Below are 20,607 nucleotides of genomic sequence, written 5' to 3' on the forward strand. Positions count from 1 at the left end.
AATGTAAGACACAGAGAGGTTAAGTAACCTGCTTGAGGTCACACAGCCCTAGATGGAAAGCTGCAGTGGCAGCCCTGGTAGGCTGTCTCTAGTCCAGGCTTCTCCCCACTACACTGTACTGCCTCTTAATTCTACAATGCTGCTAGGCTGTTAATAAGCGTTACCTACTAACCCAAAAGGGTTTGTGGTGAAATGAGAATAGAAAGGTTGACTTCAGGACTGTTAATCTGTGATGGGGGTAGGTGGGTTTGGCAGAAAATCTCCAGGAGTCAGGATTCTGCAAAACACATTTGAAGAAAAGCTGATACTCAGTATGAAAGCAACCAGCCTTTGTATTCCAGCGTAATCTTGCCAGAAAGAAGTTTCATAGATAGGCTGAAACGTTACTCTTCTGGCAGAAAGAACTTATTAAATCCAACCAATTACTTATGCCAATGATTCAGTGATTCCGTAGAAATCACAGCTAGGATTGCCCACACTTGACTGGAAGTTATGTGGTGCCCATGATGTCTGTGGAGACTACCTGCCTCTCTCAGGTCCAACCCAAAGGCTCTTCTGCCAGGAGGCTTTCCTCTTTTCCTTGTCCAAAGCCTTCTGTCTACTTTTGAAATACAAAGCAGCTTAGGGCAGCAGCTCACATTAAAACTTCTTCATGTGCTATCTGGCAGAGAAGGAATTTTTGTAACTGTTTTTAAGCTCCCCTATGATATCATCAGCTCTGCAGATTAGACACCACAGTGAGCCTTTGTAGGAAATCCGTAAAATATCCTCACTGTCAAAGCTCTGGGTTGCATTCAGTGAATGAAAAAAGATCTTCATATTGATTGGAAAATTACTTTAGATGGGTATTTACTTTTATTCATGTATAAATATAATTTTGTGCTATTTTGTTTTATTATTATTGATAAAATTAATTAATGGTTAAAATTTTTTTTTTTAAAAAGACCTCTTGAAGTCCCTCAAGTGCATGAACTGTTGACCACTCTCATGGTGCTTATTATCATCCTTACCCAGATCAGGTGCACATTAATTTTTTGTAGTTTCAATTATAATACAGATATACTTTGTTTATATTTTTAAAAATTTTGTATTTTAGAGCAGTTTAGATTCACAGAAAAATTGAGAAGGTATGGAGATTTCCTGAATATTCCTTGCCTGGACACATGCATATCTTCTGCCCTTGTCAGCATCACTCACTAAAATGGTACATTTGTTTCAACTGATGAGCTTACACAGACACATCATAATCACATAATATTTATTAACTGCATGGTATTTCATTGAAGAGATGTCTTCCACTAATATTTGACACCCAATTGTACCCTCTTCTCTCTATTATAGTTAGCACAAAAATTAATTTTATGTGATTATAATGTGCACTAAAAACAGTTGTAGCAGTCATGGCTGGGGGACAGTGTGTTCAATGCTAGACTGAATTATGGGAGCTTATTTCTGAGAATGCTTTTTGCTAATCTAGTAAAAATATGGAAAAGAATGGTAATGGAAGAAATTCCATAATGACTAAATATGTGGACAGAAATATGTAAAAAATTACTTAGTAAAAAATAATTTAATACTTAATTTTTATTTTTTTAATCAAAATTTGAAACACAGAATGAAAAGAGGTTATTTAAATCAAATTTTGTTTTACGTAGAGACATACAGATTGAAAGAAGTTTGTGGGCTTAAGTAAGGGAAACAATAAGAGGGCTGAAAAAACACTGGACCCAGAGGGTAATCAATGAGTTGTTGGGTAGAATAGAACCACACACACACACACACACACACACACACACACACACACACCAGTGTGAACTCATGAGCAAACAGCTCTAACATGTTCTAACATGTCTAGCCATGTGAACTCATGTATAGCTCTAACATACTGGTCTTCCCTTTGCATATCACATGACGTTCTCCCAAGAGAACCAGACTCAAACCTGCATTCAAAACCTCAAGTGGCTTTTTACCCTGCTGGAGCAGACAGAATAAGGAAGGGCCTTTGAGAAGTTCTGTGTCTCTGGAGTTCCAGACGAGGCTGCACTATCTATTGGTTTTTATTCCTTCTTGCCTTCCTTTCCTTTGTTTCCTCCTTCTTTCTTTTTGTTATTCTACTGTTGAGGGCCTACTGTATTCCTGACCATCTTTTAGGAGCTACAGATGCACAAAGATGCACTCATGTATCTTATGTTCTGGTGACGGGAGTCATAAAATACAAGAATGCATCTACAAACAGGATCATATCAGATCTTGGTAACCAAAATGAATTAGGGTCATCTGATGGTGATTGATGGAGGGTGTGTTTGTGTCACACTTTAGGTTAAGTAATCTGGAAAAAGTATTTTGAAGAGTTAAAGATGAGTTAAAACTTGTAGAACACTCATTAATGAGACACATCAATAAGTTTACAGGTAAAGTTTTTCAGGCAGAAGAAACAGCAAATGCAAAGACCCAAGAATGATATTGGGGGTTCAAGAAGTCCAGTGTGGCAGGAACGTAGTGAATCACACTTGGAGTGAAGCAAGTCATTAACCCCCTGCCTTCGGAGGTAGGGAAATATAGAGACCGCTGTGGGAATTACAGAATGATTCCTGGTAGGACAGTGGGATGATTTTAAGGAAATTGAAATGACTAATCGAGTCATCAGAGCACTTCATGGTTTTGCTGTTCCTTCAGTGTGCATTGTGTAGAACCCTTCCCACTGGACAAAATGTGCATTCTCATGATGAATCAGATTACATGTTAACAGTTTATAAAAGCTTGATGCCTGAAGTGTTATATTTGTCATGCCAGAATGAACAGACAGAATAATGCTTGTAAAACTTAATTGTTCACTAGGAAAGAATTCCTTGATGGCACAGCTGATATTTAATTTAACAAGTTAATTGAGGGATAACTCTTCATTTTAGAAAATCAATTTACCATCCAATTCATTAAGGCAAATGAAATGAAAGGCAGTGTCTGACTATGGGATGAGAAAAACATGAACAAATGGGGTTAAGAAGCCTCCTTGTCTTAAGACACTTGTCAAGAAAAGCCCAAAGAGGGTACTTTCATGTTGGAGTTCTTAAAACCAAAATTCTCAAAAAGTATGTGGATTAAAATATGTCACATTTTATGTGAATGGTTGATTCAGTTTATGAAAGAACATTAAATCTTCAAGTTCCTTCATATTTTTGAAGAAAAACAGGTTGGTGTCCATGGAAAATGAGCCCCAGATGGAATTACTGCCCCACTGGGAAATCTTCCAGTTGGATTTCATATAATTTTCTTCAAGCACTGACGTGACTTGTTTTGACTACAAACCATTTGTAATTCCGATCGCACGTCTGTGTGCTCTTTATAACATTTTGTGCATCACTTTGTCCGGAACTAGTTGACTGGATGACAATGCTCTTAAAGGTAGAGAACACATTATTTATTTCTTTTTCATGATACTATGTAGAGTCTAGGCCCGAGATAATATGACAAACTTGGTAACCCAACATGGCTTTTACAAGGTTTTATATAGTTTTTGTTTGGGACACTAGAATGAAGTAGACAGGGATTGGAAAACTATGGTCCTGGAGTCTAACAGGCCCTTAGCCTATTTTTATGATGTTTTCCTGGGACACATCGATACCTCATTGGTCATTGATTTTCTGTAGGTGTTTGCAACTATAACAGCAGAGCTGAACAAATGCAACAGAAACTCTATGGGCCTCAAATTCTAAAATTCGTGGCCCTTTATAGAAAAGGTTTGCCAATCAATGAATAACCTTTTGCTGTGATTAAAAAAATGTACCTAGATTTCCAGCTAGATTTAAAGGATTCATTTTTACATTTGTATTTATTTCGGTTTAAGATGTAATGTGAAAATCTAATATTACATTCCCACATGCTGGCTGCCTCCACACCACTTACTGGGTAATCCATCTGTTCATCCCTAATATGAAATATCGTATCGATTATATGCCCAAGGCCTTGTTTAGAGTATTAAGATTACATAACATTTGTTAATCTTTTGCTGAAAGAGTAAGGACTTTCTTAAGTGTTTTACCAACATCATGTTATTTATCATGCATAATTTTATGACATGTGTACGTTTATTATTCCTGTTGAACAGATGAAGAAACTGAAGTGTATATATGTTACACAATGTGTCCAAAGGCCACACAGTTAAAAAGCTATGCAGAAAGAAAATTTTATAGATTTAAATTTTTGTTTTAACGTTTATTTATTTTTGAGACAGAGAGAGACAGAGCATAAACAGGGGAGGGGCAGAGAGTGAGGGAGACACAGAATCTGAAACAGGCTCCAGGCTCTGAGCTGTCAACACAGAGCCCAACGCGGGGCTTAAACTCACGGACCATGAGATCATGACCTGAGCCGAAGTCGGACGCTTAACCGACCAAGCCACCCAACTGCCCCAAAAAGCTATGCAGAAACAAAATTTTATAGATTTAAAAGAGATGAAAATGACAATTATTAAATGAATTTTGAATGGCAGTTGAATGAATGTGTGAAGTTCTTGCATGTATTTGAGTCATTGCTTTCTATTGTGTTTGATTATACAACAAATATGTATAAGGTACCAGGTTTTTTTTTATGTTTATTTATTTTGAGAGAGAGCATGGAGGGGAGTGGCAGAGAGAAGGAAAGAGAAAATCCCAAGTAGGCTTTGCACTGTCAGTGCAGAGCCTGATGCAGGGTTCGATCTCATGACATGAGCCGAAATCAAGCGTAGGACACTTAACTGACTGAGCCACCCAGGCACCCCAGTATGAAACTCTTTTTTAAGCACATTAGTATTAAGCCATGTAAACCTGCAAATAACCTTATGAGGTTCGTATCATCATAATCAACATTTTGACATTACACGACATTGAGACACAGAGAGATTAAGTGGTTTCCCAGAGGCCGTCAAACAGGGAAGTGGCCAAGCTGGGATTTAAATATAGGGAGACCTATTCTAGCATCCCTGGTTTCTCCAGACTTCATATTTTGTCACTATGAGTTGTTCAAATAATCACAGATGTATGTGTGTCTAAATTAAAAAAAAAAGAAAATGAGCAGTTGCTGACCCTTAGGGAGAACAGCGATTTAAGACTGAGATTGAATTTTTAATATCATTATGTAAGTAGAAATCCCAAGAAAATCAATAAATCAAGTCATATTTTTTTTAAAAAAAGCCTTGCTTTGTATTCCCCACACAATGGAATGTGAAATGTGGTCTACTTGGCACATTTACATGATATGATCTTGTGGTAAGAGCTTCTTGTGTAAATGACCAATCCAGAAAATAGCTTGAAACTTATAAACAAAAACTCCTATGAAGAAAGAGTTCTAAGCATTAAATGTAGGATTTTGTAAAGTAAAATTAGCTTTACTTTTCTCCCCTCTTTATTTTAAAACTGCTTTTGAAAGAATACCTCTTAGTCACCTAAGCTTTTAAAAATACCTGAAATGTTCCTTAAGAGTTATGAATTGTCATGTCCCTTTATCTGAGCTTGGATATGTCAAATATAGCAAAATGGAATTTTACCAGAAAAATCACCCATAGGTTCTGTAGAAGCTGAATTGATTTCAGACACACTTCTTCAGACCCCTTAACCTCAGCACAGTGGTACCTCTCTGGCTCTGTGCACCCTACTGGCTATCATGCTGGGAAAACACCACTCTGGGGTTCACTGCTATTTCCTGGGAGCAAATCTAGTGAGGCAGAATGTACATATTTATGTTTCCTAATTGTTTATACTCAGCAGTGGGACTTGAGTTTTTCCCAGGAAGGTGTTAGCACTGGGCATACCCAAACTGCTCCCACAATCAGGTCAAAGTCCATGTCATGGGAAGAGCTCACGGGGAATTATTGAGGAAATATTGCCAGAGACATATTGCATTCTGGACCACCTGTCCCTTCATGACTTCTGGCTTCCTGAGAGCCAAAACCGAAATCAGTTTTAAATGGTTGGCCTCGCTTAAAATTGAGTTTGAAGAAGATGATTTACTGGGTCACTGACTGAGGACCAGCCTGAAAAGACTCATTTGTGAACACTGTGCTGCTGGTCCCGGGCTCAAGAGGCTCTGGACGGGCTGAGCCACCATCAAGATGCCATATCTTGAGTTCTTGAAGTACTGAGCCTTTCTTTGTTTCTGGAAGAGAAAGTTTTACTCTCTTTATTTATTTTTAATTATTCAATCTTAGGTCTCTAGGCATGAAATGAACAATGAATGAACAAATGCATTTACAATAAGCAGATACACATCACTCTTTGCATGTTTCACTGCCTGCTTAGCTCTAATAATGGGAAATGGTTAGATGAAAAAGGTGGGGTGGTTTTTTTTGGTAAAAGTGTTCAAGATACTAAAATGAGGTTTATTTTCAATAATACAGTTTCATTTGACAGGTGGTAAAAATTCAGATCACTCTGTCAAGTAATCATATTAGAATCACAGTGCTGTAGAAATTAGTGCTAATAAAGCCAAAAACTCATGATAGAATAAGAGGAGGAAGGAAGGAGAATCATCAGTAAGTAAATTATTTCTTTGATAGTTCTAAAAATATCTTAAAAATCAAGATCTCAGTACAATTCATCTGTTCAAGGACAATCTTTCCTTTAAGCAATGATGTATAATTCTACTTGTTTTGTAGGCTCTAGTGGAACATTTATTTATTTATCATGCAACCCATGAGAATATTTGTGTCTGGGGGATTGATAGACATGCGAGTGCCAGTAAGCTTCTCTGTTATTCAGAACCACATCAGGGCAGCAAACCCAGAGTATTCGGACAATTTGATAATGCATAGTAATAATTCATGGCATTTTAGTCACCAAACCAACAGCAGACATTTGATGCATGTTGATCAAGGACTGATATGTGAGAGAACTTTTTCCAACATTTATATATTAGAGCAAGGACACCTGAATGCCAGTCACTAAGTTACCCTGAGCTTTGCTTTCCCCTTTCTGTATATGTGCTTATTTGGGAGAAAGATGTTTGCACTGACCAGCTGCTGATGAGTTGTGTGAACCTGGCTGACCTACAGAATCATAGAGTGTTCTGGATCAAGGGGTCTTCAAGGTCATCCAGCCAGTCTACTCACAGGATCCTCGAGGCTCCACGGAGACAGTGGAATCATTTGTGATCATAGTCTTTCCTGGGCTTTCTTGACAGGTGTATCTGTTTCCCCACTTCAGGGTCCAGGCTTCAGTTATAATTATATTCTCATGTGCTCCCTACCACTGTGGAGGAACCCCTCTTCCTGCCGACTCTGCAGAGCCTTCTGTCTTTTGTAGCGGCTGCAGTAGAAGGCAGGGAAGTGCCCTTTCCTGGACTGACCAGGTAAGAATTAAAAAGCATTTTGAAGTAAAGTAAGCTTTTTTTTTTTTTTTTGCCGGGGGTGGGGTGGTGGGGTGGGGTGGTACTTAAAAGTCTTTTGACCTGTAATGCCCTCTCCATAAAAATTCTATGATCAACTTACCCCTTTGTAAGTTGAAAACTGTATTTTTCTCTTTCTCAAATATTGTTCATCATTTCCCCTCTAGCCTTTTTGGAAATTTTTCCTAGGGACAGCCCATGATATTTTAATACCACAGACAAATTGTGTATTTGTTTATGTTTTGTGCTCTCTGGTGGAACATTTGTTTATCATACAATCCATATTGTATGTATATTTGTGTTCTATAATTAGGAAGACTTAGATTTTTTTCACCTCCAAGGACCAAAGTTTGCCTTCACTGATAACTCAGGCTCTACCCAAAGAGCTGACAAATTAGAAAGGGCCCATTTCTGAGCCTTCAGGTGGCTGTGGGAAATCTCAGTGTGTGGCACCAGGCAGGGGGGCTGAACTGAACAGCGAGGCTCTGGAAAAGGAAATGTTTGCTTCATTATAAACTAGAGAATTTTGAGAGCTGACATGCAGCATATTTTGTTAAAAAAAAGAAGGGTTCAAATCATCCCCCAAATTTGTCAGTGTCAAAGTTGAGTGGGTGGAAGACAGCACTGACTGTGGTGCAATAGGGCAGAAAAGAGAATGCCAACTCAGCGCACACAACGAGCACTTAATAAGCAAGGATTGTGTGCCTCACCTCCACCTGCATTATTCATTCAACTCTTCCAGCACGTTGCTGAAGTGCTGTTATCAAATTAATTTTATAGATGAGACACTTTGCCTTAGAGCTGGGAATCTGCAGAGGTTGGGAGGATGGGAGGGGCCAAGCCAGGGCACATAGCCAAGCTGACCTTCTAACTCCGAGCCCTCACTCAAAGGCGATAACACCCACTAGAGTTCAAAAGAGGCTTGTCTGGGAATGAGTTCATTGTTGGCAAGGCAAGAAGTCATTGAAGGATTGGTGTCGTTATTTTAAGCTTCATCTTTTTAGAGGATCCTGTTCTACTGTCTTCTGGTACCTAAATGGTGACTGTGTCTGGTATATCAGAGATGCATGTGCATGACTGAGAGCTGAATCTTGCTGGAAATTGTGAATAATATGTATTAATTACACACTTTACATTTGTTTTACAGTATGTTTGGTTTATATGGTTACAGTCAGCCTTGTGCATTTCTCCCAACCTACTTTGTCAGATATCAAGTAGTGTTGGGCCAGTCTTCCAGGCCATGACCCTCCTTTTAGCTGCCCTTTTGTGATGTTCCCATTCCAGGCTGGACCTCTTGTCTACATTATTCCAGTGTCCCCAGGATGAAAATCGTAGGGCAGTTTTATTCTCTTTTGTTACTTTTTTATTCCTAACACTTATAATCATTCTTAGCATATAGGAAGTGCTCAATATTTGTTGAACACATAAATGATGAGGGATTATAGAGGATCACTGAATTTCAGTGCTACCTTTGACCTTTACCATGGGGGTCACGGCATATTTATAAATACCAGATGGTAACCTCAACAACACGTTGGTGAATAGTTACTTTGTCTTTACCCAGTGAAATGGGTCATAAACTTTGGATGATAATATATCCTTAGGTTTCTGCTTCAAGGTGTTGGACTGAACACATGCATATAAAACCCCAGAAGAATGTTAGTAAAGAACAATCAAAGGTGGTAAAACCTTTAACAGTAAAACATCAACAATTGAAAGAGATGTCAACAGAATTTCTGGAAGAAAAGAAGCTTGTGAAGGCACGTTGGTGGAGGAAACAGAGCTGGAAATGGGCAGAGGGGAGCTGCACAAGAATCTGTTCCCCAGGGAGCCAGTGGTGGAACCAGGTCTCACCGGTCTGGGATTGTGCCCATGTCTTCCCATCTTCTTCAGAGATGTCATGTTGGCAACTTGAAATTGGTCTTGTGGGGAGTACAGATCAGGGTCTCCCTCCCTTCTCATTAGCTGGTTGTTAATCATTTACCAGCATATCATTGAAAGGAACCCCATAGAAAATCCACTTTGGGTGTCCTGGTCCAAAAGGTAAGAATAAAGGGTGAGACCCCAAGAGAGAGCAGAGATAATTAAAGGTCTAGACCAGCAGTGCCAATTGGCCCTACTCTTTTTACCCTGTTTCTGCCTGCTACTTGGCATTCACCTCAATGCAAAACCCTATAGCCCCTATAGCGTCTCCTCTAAAGCAGTGGTTTTTTTAACCTTAGCTTGCTTCATGATCAGCTGGGGGCTTGTTCACACACAGATTGCTGGTCTCACTCCCAGGGTTTCTGATGCAGTTGTTCTGGAGTGGATAACCAGAATTTACAGTTCACAAATTTCGGACAGTGCTGCTGCTGCCCGTCTGGGACCACACACTGAAGACCATGTTCCAAAGGAGTTAGAGGAGAATGACCCTGCACTGTCACATGCTTCTCATTTAGATACGCACTGCTCTGTGTCCTGAAGTCAGTGTCCCAGACCATACACTCTTCCATTGGAGATAGCCCATTCGCTCTGTCATTCAGCTGTGAGGCCTGTGGAGGAAACGAAGCAAGCCGTTCAGTAACTTCCTAGAAACACCCTCATCTTTTCTGTAGGTGTTAAGCATTTTCTAGACAGGTCAATGTAACCTCTTCATTAGTTTTCAACTTCACCATCAGCCTTTGGTCAAAACACAGTTGATGTGTTCATGTTTACCAAAAAAGCCTCTATGTGCTATTAATGTAAGAATAGAGAAAATGGCACAAATTGGAGATCAAAATTTGGAAGACTGGCAGAAAAAAAGAATACAAACATAAACATTTTACATAGTAAACATCTAAGTGACTGTTTAAAGTTGATAGCAAAATATACAGAATTTTAGATATATTATTCAACTCTACCAAGACAATCAATAAAAGAACTGGGAAATTTTGCATATCTCAAAAATTGAAAGGATTAAGAAAGAAGTATCATGAAGAAATAAGTCCTTATTTTTTATAGCAGGGAGTAGAGTTGGTGAAAGAAAATAAAGAAATGGAGACATAAGCATATTATTTAGAGTAGTTTGGAAGTAACAGTCAGAAATAAAGACAGACATGGTTAAAAGCAATGACCTCTGAGGAGCAGATAGCTTGTGTGGAAATTGGGGAGAACACTGGTGCTTCTCATTATAAAACCCGTACTGTCTTATAATTCCAGTGGACATGTGAATGTATCGTTTTTTTTTTAATGTCATTTCCATTGAGATGACTTGTTGGTACGGATAGTCATAAGCATTTATAATTTACAGCTTTCTTTGAAAATGGACAATGGATACACAAGGCTTTTTAATGCAGGAGTTCTGGCAGAAAATATGCTATTCTTTGTAAATAAAACCCTGGCCCGCTCACAGAATGCTCACCTGAACTAAAATTATTACCAGCTGACTGATAATTGACTGAACAATTTCATTTTCCAACCAGCTCTTTGAGTTTTTGGAGACTGCCAGTAGTAATACAAGCAAATCAAGAGGCTGATTGCTTCTACATCAGTGGCTTCTAATAGACCCCAAAACAGATTGCAAATTGTCCTAACACCCAAGCACCCTAAGGTTGTTTAAAATCATAATCCACACATTACCAGCTTTCACACATGTCAACAACGTGCTGCCCTATAAACTACCTTATGATTTGAAGAAAATGGTATATTTAGTCTGACAATTTCCAGTTGTAAAGAGGTGAATTTGTTCAATGTCTTATAAAGACTATAATGGTCTCTGGCTTTATGTGTGTCTTGTGTATGGACAGATCATATTTTTGATTAGAATTTGAGGAGAGGGATTAAGAGCTAGGACTATGAAATCCTGCACGAGATTGCATCCAGTTGCCCTTCCGTCGGCCAAATTCATCTGTTGTTGATTTTGTCCTTCAATAACAGTAAATGGTTAATGAAACTATTGCCCGCCTTTCATTTCAAGTTACAAACTTTTAATATATATGTGGCTTGATGGCCTTCCTTTGCCAAAACGTGTATTTATTCATCAATTTTATGATCTGTAATGATGGGGAATGAGTCATGCCTCAATATCTGTAGCTTTCAAGACCCTGACACAATCATAATGATTGCTATTTTGCATTCTAGGTGGCTATAATTTAACATGTAAGACCTTCTACAGGGAAGATAATGGAGAAAAATTTCTCTATCAGCTGAGACAGCCTGGCAAGGTAAGTGCTGAAAGCTGGCACTTGGTTTTCCTCTGTCACTGAGGGTGGAGTACAGAGACACACACAGGCCATCAAAGTGTATTGTTTGGAGGTATTATATGGTTAGTAGGAACCACAACAACACTGTTTGCTACTTTGTCAACAGCAGGTGGCCTGGAGGAAGGGGATGGAACTGCTGAGATGGCATTGGATTTCCTGGGCCATGTGATTTGTTAAATATCCCTCAGATCATTATTGATCTTGCTTTTGGTAAATTCAAAGTTTGTTCTTCTAAGTATGTGGAGTAAAATGAAAGGGAGAAACAATTGATGATTAATTTTCTATCTAAAAAATTTTCATAGAAAATTTAAGTAGGTTTTTATTTTTATAGATGAAGACAATGACTTCAGTTCTTCACTGTATTTTGGAAATTTCTTCTTTCTAATTTTGGAGGCATTGGATGTCCGTGTATATTATCAGTCAGCTGGCACAGGTATCGTTCACTCCAGCACATTGGGCTTCCTTGAAGCGATGTCCTGTATCAGCTCTCAGAGAGTACTGCCAATATCATATTTCTTATTGAATGAAATTTCTCATCTCCAGAAATGCTTCTTCCACCCTTGAAACAATATCCCCAAAAGGATCTAGGAAAGGTGAGGGTGTAGAATATTTTTGGTATAGATTGGTTTGGTAAGATAGAAACAGAAAACCAGCATTAATTACTTTTTGGACTAGATTTGCATGTGGTCTTACACCATTTAACTTCTCTCTCTTTCTAATGTTTACACCTGTAAAAAGATTTCCAAAGGACTCTTTTGATTCTAAAATTCAGGGTTTATCAAGAATTAGATAGTTGTGTTGGTGAGGATGTTTCCAAAATGCATAGATGTTGGTTATTAGTAGAGGGTAGGGAAAAGAGCTTGGCTCCCCTTCTGTCCGGTCTGTGGGCTCACAGAGGACAGGTGTGGCTACTTTCTTTGGAAGCACTTTCTGGATTTTACTAAAGCATCCTGCGGGCATTGCCTTGGTCAATGCTTATGCTCAATTCCTGTGAATTCAGACCCTGGGTGGGGGCGGCTGCTGTAACTCATGGGGTCGCTGTGTCATGTATTTTCTCTTACACTAAGAGGACCACAAGGCCATCAAGAAAAAGGAACATATTCTGTAGTCTCTTCTATATTTTTAAGGACATGACCATAAGGACAGGTGCTGATGGAGTTGCAGAATGAAATGGCAGTGGTGACCTTTGTACTTGTGGGAGTGGGGGCTGGGTGGATGGGCTAGGGTCATAAGCTTTCAGACCCGGGGTCATTTAAATGATGGTGCTGACAAATAACAGGACTGAGACTACTGAGAAAAGGCTGTGGGGTGTGGGGAGGCTGCTGGTGAAGCAAGTGAAGCTCTTCTTGTTTCTCTGAATTCCTGCTCCTTTGATTGTCACCCCAATTCTTGTTCCTTCCAGAACAAAGCTCCTCTTCTTCCTCTGTTTCCTCTGCTCTTAATTTGCAATTTCTCCAGTTTATCCCACCCTCAGAATAACTCAGCATGCCTGTCCTTCACAATAGGGCATTCAAATTCAACCCTCCTTTTGTTCTTTTAGCCTTTATTTTTAAAATAAATAATTGGAGATGAGTGCAAACCACCCATCATGATTTACTTTAAGAAAGTCATGTCATGATTGTTTGGAGGGGAAGATTCGTAATAGCTAACATGAGTTATGAATCATTAAGGCAGAAGAAAACTTTCAGGGAGAGCAGAGCAGAAATTGGATTTGCTGTGACACAGTGAGAATGCCATCAAAATGTGCAGTGACATTTGTACATGTCATAAGGTGATTATTCTGCATCTAAGCTCTGACAAGGTCAGACCTCAGGTGCTGTCTTTAAGATTAAGAAAATGAGGGTTGACAGCAGCAGGCTGGGTTTAAAGAAATTCAAATGTTTAAGCATTGAGGAGGTTGTTTTGAGAGGAGAATATGGGACAAGGAATAGAGTCATGATGCAGAGGTTCATTGTGGATGAGGATGAGAAGAGATGTAACCTGACAGTAGTTCAACGTGCAGAACAATGATACCGGTCATAATACAGAAAGCACATGCACGTGGGCTACTGAAAGACTTATGGTGTTTTATTTATTTATTTTTTCACTGTTTATTTATTTTTGAGACAGAGAGAGACAGAGCATGAGCAGGGGAGGGGCAGAGAGAGAGGGAGACACAGAATCTGAAGCAGGCTCCAGGCTCTGAGCTGTCAGCACAGAGCCCGACGCGGGGCTCAAACTCACAAACGGTGAGATCATGACCTGAGCTGATGCCTAACCGACTGAGCCACCCAGGCGCCCCTGAAGACTCACTATGTTTAAGAAAAGTAAATTTAAAAGGATAATTATGCAGGACCGAAAGAGGGTGCTATGTTTCTGCTTATACATATGCATATCCGTTGACTTCATCCTATAAAAACATCAAATTAATACTAAATGCATTGACAGCTAGAGTTAAAATGAAAATTATACCAAGACAATTTTGTGAAGTCAGAACAAAATTGGAGGCCCTGCATTGCCTGATTTCAGGACTCACCATGAAATTTGCAGTAACCAACATAGTGTTCTGTTGGCATGTGAATAGACATATAGATCAAGGGAACAGAACAGAGACACCAGTAAATGGTCCACACATATTTGTCAATTGATTTTCATCAAAGGTGACAAGGCAATTAAATGGGGAAAGGAGAGCCTTATAAAAAATAGTGTTAGGACAATTGGCTATCCAAACGGAAAATAAATAAATATTAGTTCTCTTCTCATGTGGTACACAAATAATAAACCAAGATAGCTCATAGACGTAAATGTAAAAGCAAAAATTAAAAGTCTTCTAGAGGAAAACATCTTTCTGGCCTATGGTAAGCAAAGATAGCATGAAAACTAAACTATAAGAAAACAGGAAAACAGGGAGGCACCTAAACTAAAAACTTCTGCTCTTCTAATGAAAACGGCAAGAAAATAAAAAAAGGCAAGCCACAGATTGGGTGAAAACCTTTGTAATATGTATACACTTGTCAAATGATTTGTATTCATAACACGTAAAGAACACTTACAACTGATAGAAACTAAACACAATTTAAAAACGGGCTTCAGATTTGAAGAAACACTTTAAAAGTAAGATACAAATGCTGGTCAATACATAAAAATATGCCTGACATCATTAGTTATCAGGAAAACGCAAATTAAAACCACAGTGAGATACTTTTAGTCACCACTAAAATGAGAACACACCGAAAGTACCAAGAATTTGACGAGAATACAGAGCAGCTAGAACTTTCCTAGATTACTTTTGGAAATTTAAAATTTAAACCCACCGTGAGAAAAAACTTGACAGTTTTTACATTGTTAAATTTACACTTATCATATGACCCAGTAATGCCCACTCATACACATTTACCCAAGATAAATGAAACATTTGTTCTTGCAAATACTTACATGTATGTGCTCCAAGCCCCTTCTCTTGTCATAGACACAAACTGGAAGTATCCAGGTTCCCACCCACAGAAGAAGAGGTAAACAAACTGTATCGTATTCACAGATTGGAATATTATTCGATATTTAAATGGACCGATCTGTTCATTTGTGTAAAACACAGACGAATATGAGGAACATACTTGTGATGGTTAATTTTATGTGCCAACATGGCTGGCCCACAGTGCCCAGTATGTAGTCAAACATTATTCTGGATGTTTCTGTGAGGGTGTTGTTTGGATTATATTAATGTTTCATTGATGAACATTTAAATCTGTGCTCTTGGAGAAAAGCAGATCGCTCTCCATAATGTGAGTGGGCCTCATCTAATAAGGGGAACCCTTAGTAGAACAAAGCAGAGCTCCTCTGAGTGAGAGGATATTCTGCCAGCAGAAGGCCAGGGACTTGAAGTGCAATATCATTGTTTCCTGGGTCTCCAGTTTGCTGGCCGACCCCACAGAGTTTGCACTTGCCAGCCTCTAAAATTGTATGACCCATTTGTATAACCCTATACACACACACACACATCCTACTGATCCTGTTTCTCTGGAGAACACTGGCTAATACGGTTATGCTTAAAAAGAGCAGCTCTACACAAAAGCATGCATATAGCTGACCCTTCAACAATGCGGGTGGGACCTGTGTGGGTCCACTTATGTGCAGATTTTTTCTGATAAATGCAGCACAGCACTGTCAATGTATTTTTTTCTTCCTTATGATTTTAATGACATTTCCTTTTCTCTGGCTTACTTTATTGAAACAACATAGCGTGTAATATATACAACATGTAAAATACATAGTTAGCTGTTTATGTTGTGGGTAAGGTTTCTTTCTGATCAACAGTAGGCTATCAGTAAAGTTCTCGAGGGAGTAGAAAGGTACATGTACATTTTTGACTATATCCCTAACTCCTAGGTTGTCCATGGGTCTCCTGTACTGTATAATTCTGGAAAAGCCAAATTTAATCTATGGTGACAGGAAGCAAGTCAGGTGTTTCCTGAGGCTGGAATTTGGGGGAGAATGAGACACAGGGTACATTTGGAAGATGTTCTTAATTTCGATTGTAGAAGTGATTATGCTTATACATCAGTTTGTCAAAATTCACCAAGACGTCCACTTAAAATGGGTGCATTTTTTGTATGCAGATTATGCCTATGTAAAGTTGATTTTAACAATACAACATTTTGGGAAACCTGGCTCAGTGGGTTAAGTGTCTGACTCTTGGTCTCAGCTCAGATGTTGATTTCAGCATCATGAGTTCAAGCTCTACATAGGGCTCTATGTGTGGAGCCTACTTAAAACAAAAAAACAAAACAAACAAACAAACAAACAAACAAACAAAAAAGGTTAAAAGATAGGAGAAGTTTTGCACAGGCTTAGGGCTGTTTCACCAGGAAATAAATGAAGGCTTTTCTACATGGTAAACTATGGAGGACACAATTTGTTTGGCACCATGGAGAAGGAATATTCTGAGGTTATCTCAGGGCTTGAACGCTAGTGATGGGGAAAACATCCCAAAGTTGAGCCAATAGAGGGGTAGAAAAAGCATTGGAGAAACTTAAATACAATATGGCAAAGTAGAGAGAGATACTTTATAGCAGGCATTTTTTGATATGAAACTTCCAGAACAACTGTAGAGAACATTTATAGAGAATATGAGATGTCAAAAAAATAAAGACTTGGCTAACAAGGAACTGACATTAAATCTGGACACATCAGCCAATGGCTCTGTTTTATCATTTCCTCTTGGGGAACTTTTTAGAAAATACAGATGTCAGACCCGTACACCCAATGAGTCTCAATCTTAGGTAAGGCTTAGACATCTAATTTTTTTTTCCTAGTGTTCTGATGAGCAGTCAGGCTTGGGAAACCCTGCCATGAGATAATTCGTAGGGCATAGGAAAAGTTTCTGAATGCACATAACAGGTGGTGAGGAAGTGACGATGTAGCCACACAGGCACAAATTCTCCAGAGAGACTGACCTTCACCTTCCTGAGTTAAATTTCCATAAGGGAGACTTACAAATTGCAATGCAGGAAAACAAACTGTCTCTGGTCGTATCGTATTTTTGCCTGGATTGTTAAGAACTACAGTATTTGTCTGGATTAAACCAAACAGGATTTGAGAAATGTTAACTATATTAAAGAACCAATTCCAAAATTCTCATTATGAACTGATTACATTAAAACACAAAAGATTAGTCTGTCAAATACTCTTTCACTGAGAAAAAATGAGATCAAAAAAACACCATTCATAGACTTTCATGCATTTGAGAACCTTTATATAATTAAAATTTAGCACAAATAATTGTATGTCATTAAACATATTGATAAGCTAAATGCAACTCTGAGAAGTTGTCACATTTGGGCTGAAAAATGATTAGATTGGCACACCTTTTGACCTCAATCTCCATGAAAAATGATTCAAGTAAGACAAATTAGACTAAGAGGAATATAGGAACAATTTCTTGTTGAAGAACAAAGCCATGTTATAAACCCCTGATTGCAAGAAGGTGGTTTTAAAATCTTGAATATAATTAACTTCATATCTTTGTGGAATGAAGGCTAAAATATCCTTACCAGCAGAAAACAGACTTTTAAAAATGCTAAACTATTTTAGCTATAATTTAGGGCTTTCTCTTTTTGGACGTTTAGCTTGAAATCTCAGCCTCTGAAGTTGGAGAGGCTCTTTAGACAAAGAAATTGGGTATATAACTGTATTTGCAGGGAATCACTGAGGCCTGGAAACTGCTTGTTAAAGGCTTACGTCAGAGTTCATTTTGAATTTTGCTGCAGATAACTTACTGCTCAGTATCTGTGAAGCATACACCATTCTGATTTTGAAGTGCAAAAGCAATAGAAAATCCTACACTTGGAAGGGTTATTATTGATTATCTTTTCTCCTTTTCATACCGTCTTCTTCTATGTGCTTTTCCCGGGCAGACTCCAGCCTCCACTTTAATACATCTTGTGCTAGGAGGCTCACTCCCTTATGATACCATTTCATTGCTAGAGAGCCTTCCTGAAATAACAGGGCATCCGTATGCACAGCATTTCTTTAAATTCTACACATTGACTCTAGGTTTACAAAATGCCCACAGGAAATTTACATTTCTGCATTTTACCCCATTGATACCTGGAAAAGCATAATGTTCCCCATGAATTCTGTGTTTCCTGGGTTGAAAATGCCCTGTTCCTATAGCTTCTTATGGAATATTTCTTCTCACCTACAGAATAATGCCAAATGTTTTATCATGATTAGATGATTATCTTAATCATCTAATTTCTGCTTCATTTTTTTTTAAGTTTTACCACCTGTCACTCTCTGATACCTCTCCTATACGCCACCATGCTAAAATACCTGTGGTTTGCCAAACACAAGGTGCTCTTTCACAGTGATGCATTTGGAGACATTCTTTCTCCTGTGCCTGAAGAGCTGTCCTACCCAGCAAACAGCTATCATTTTTTAGGCCTTGGTTTCGTGACTCCTGCTCTGGAAGTCCTCCTAGATCCTTCCAGGATTGGACAGCTTACCCTCACCCCTCCCCCTCACTGCCTGCCAAAGGAGGGCAGCCATTTTCATGTTGCTTCTGAGTTGCATGAAAAGGATATTCAACAAATGTCTTGGGGATGCATAGCCTCATAGCTCTAACTCTAGATATTAGACCAGCCCTGACTCCGTAGCCCCTTTGTGATAATTACAATGCACCAGGATTATGGGCATGAAAATAAGTGAGAACATATGCTCTCATCAAGTGTCACGTTCATTTCTATGTTCCCAGGAAGTCACAGGTGCCAGAGCTGAGCTATTCAGGAGAGTGGGCTTTCCATTTCACCTGCTCTGACCCATAAGGTCACATGCATTCTTTGTCAGTTATTTCCTTCAGGCCGCCCTTCACTCCACTTTCTCTTTGTTCCCTCCTTGACCTCTGGCTTTCAGCCTCTGACATGTTTCTGACCTCCTCCATTTCTCTTCTCCTTACTGATGCCAGATTCTGGAACCCCTCTCTCCTGTTTTCACTCTGGCATTGTCAGTTCTGTCCCTGGACCCTGTCTACACCACAGGATGATGTTTTCTTCTCATCCCGTGTTGCTATCACTGCATCACGGTCAGTACTGGGCATAAAGTGGCAGCACATGCTACGAATTGAAGCCATGGATGGAGATAGGCATGTCTGGGAACTGGTGGCCAAGGGAGAAGAGTGGACCTGGAAACAAGTAATTCTTCTGAAAGGTAAGGACAGGTGCACTGGACAAATCCAGGCAGGTCAAGGTCAGGAGAGACACAGATCGTGAGAACCAGAGCATCCATCAGGAGAAAACCCAGGTGAGAACATGTGACCAGCTCCAGCACAGCACAAAGCCTGGAGGCTACTGGGCAGTTGGTCAAAGTCCAAGAAGGTAGCAACTATTTTCTGGCCCCTGAGTGGATATGAGGTGGGTTGTGCCCCCTGTTGTTCTGAGAGAGCAGCAAGGGGGTCACAGCCCTGTCCTCAGTCTGTTTACACTTGAGCTGGGGACACTTGCAAAATAGCAGTTACATCTCTTTGTGACAAAGCTGTGACTGTGGCAGTGCAGGTGCTCTGGGAACACTTAGCAGGGATTCCAGTCCTGCCCCCACCTATCTGAATTCCAGGGGTCTTGTGGAACCTGGAATTCCACAAGATTCCACTGGTAGGGCAACCCCTACCAGTCTCGGGCTTGCCCTCCCTCTGCCCTGATCTCCCCTCTGTCCCCTGGGACTTGGGCTTGCCCTCCCTCTCCTGTGACCTTCCCTATGTCCACCCACCCCTCTCCAGTCTCAAGCTTGCTTGCCCTCCCTCTCCCGTGAACTTCCTTCTGTCCAACCCCCGCTCCCCAGTCTCTGGCTGCATGGCTGGACCAGGTAACAACACTGCTGCTCTCTCTTCTGCTTAGCAATCCTTTTATTTATATCACGTTCACTTTCTAATTCATCATCGGAGTGGCTGCTCCAGTCCTGTCCCTTCCAATCAAACTCAGATCCTTGATCCTCACCACATGACCTTGTCTCCCATTTTCCTGAGCAGATTGAGGTCACCTAGTGAGAATTCGTTCATCCCTCCAGCTCCTGCTGCCTGCCAAAATGCCACCCTGCTGCATCTAATTATTTCTGTGCTTTTCCTCACCTCCTTTCTTTCTTTCTGACTTAGGAAAGCAGGTAACATTCCTCCATGATGCTTATACCTCACCGCCCCCCCCATGCTTTGCCCCCTGCCCCTTCCTTCTGTGGCACTCCTCTGCTTCCCTCCCTCTCCTTGGAAGCCTCAGTTTCTCCCTCTGCACCTGCTGCTTTTCTGGTACCAGAATGCATGCACACATGCTATACTCAATCTGAAAATATCTTTTCCAGATCCTGAGTGTCCCCTTACCATTTAATTTACCACTTCCTTCCTGTCCTCACCAAACCCATGCACAGGTGGAAACACCCCATGTTTATTTGGCAATGTGTTGGTAACTTAAGAAAGGAGCATTGGGGCACCTGAGTGGTTCAGTCGGTTGAGCGTCCAACTTCAGCTCAGGTCATGATCTGGTGGTCTGTGAGTTTGAGCCCTGCGTTG

This window comes from Panthera uncia, chromosome D2, assembly GCF_023721935.1.
Source record: "Panthera uncia isolate 11264 chromosome D2, Puncia_PCG_1.0, whole genome shotgun sequence".
Classification (NCBI taxonomy): Eukaryota; Metazoa; Chordata; class Mammalia; order Carnivora; family Felidae; genus Panthera; species Panthera uncia.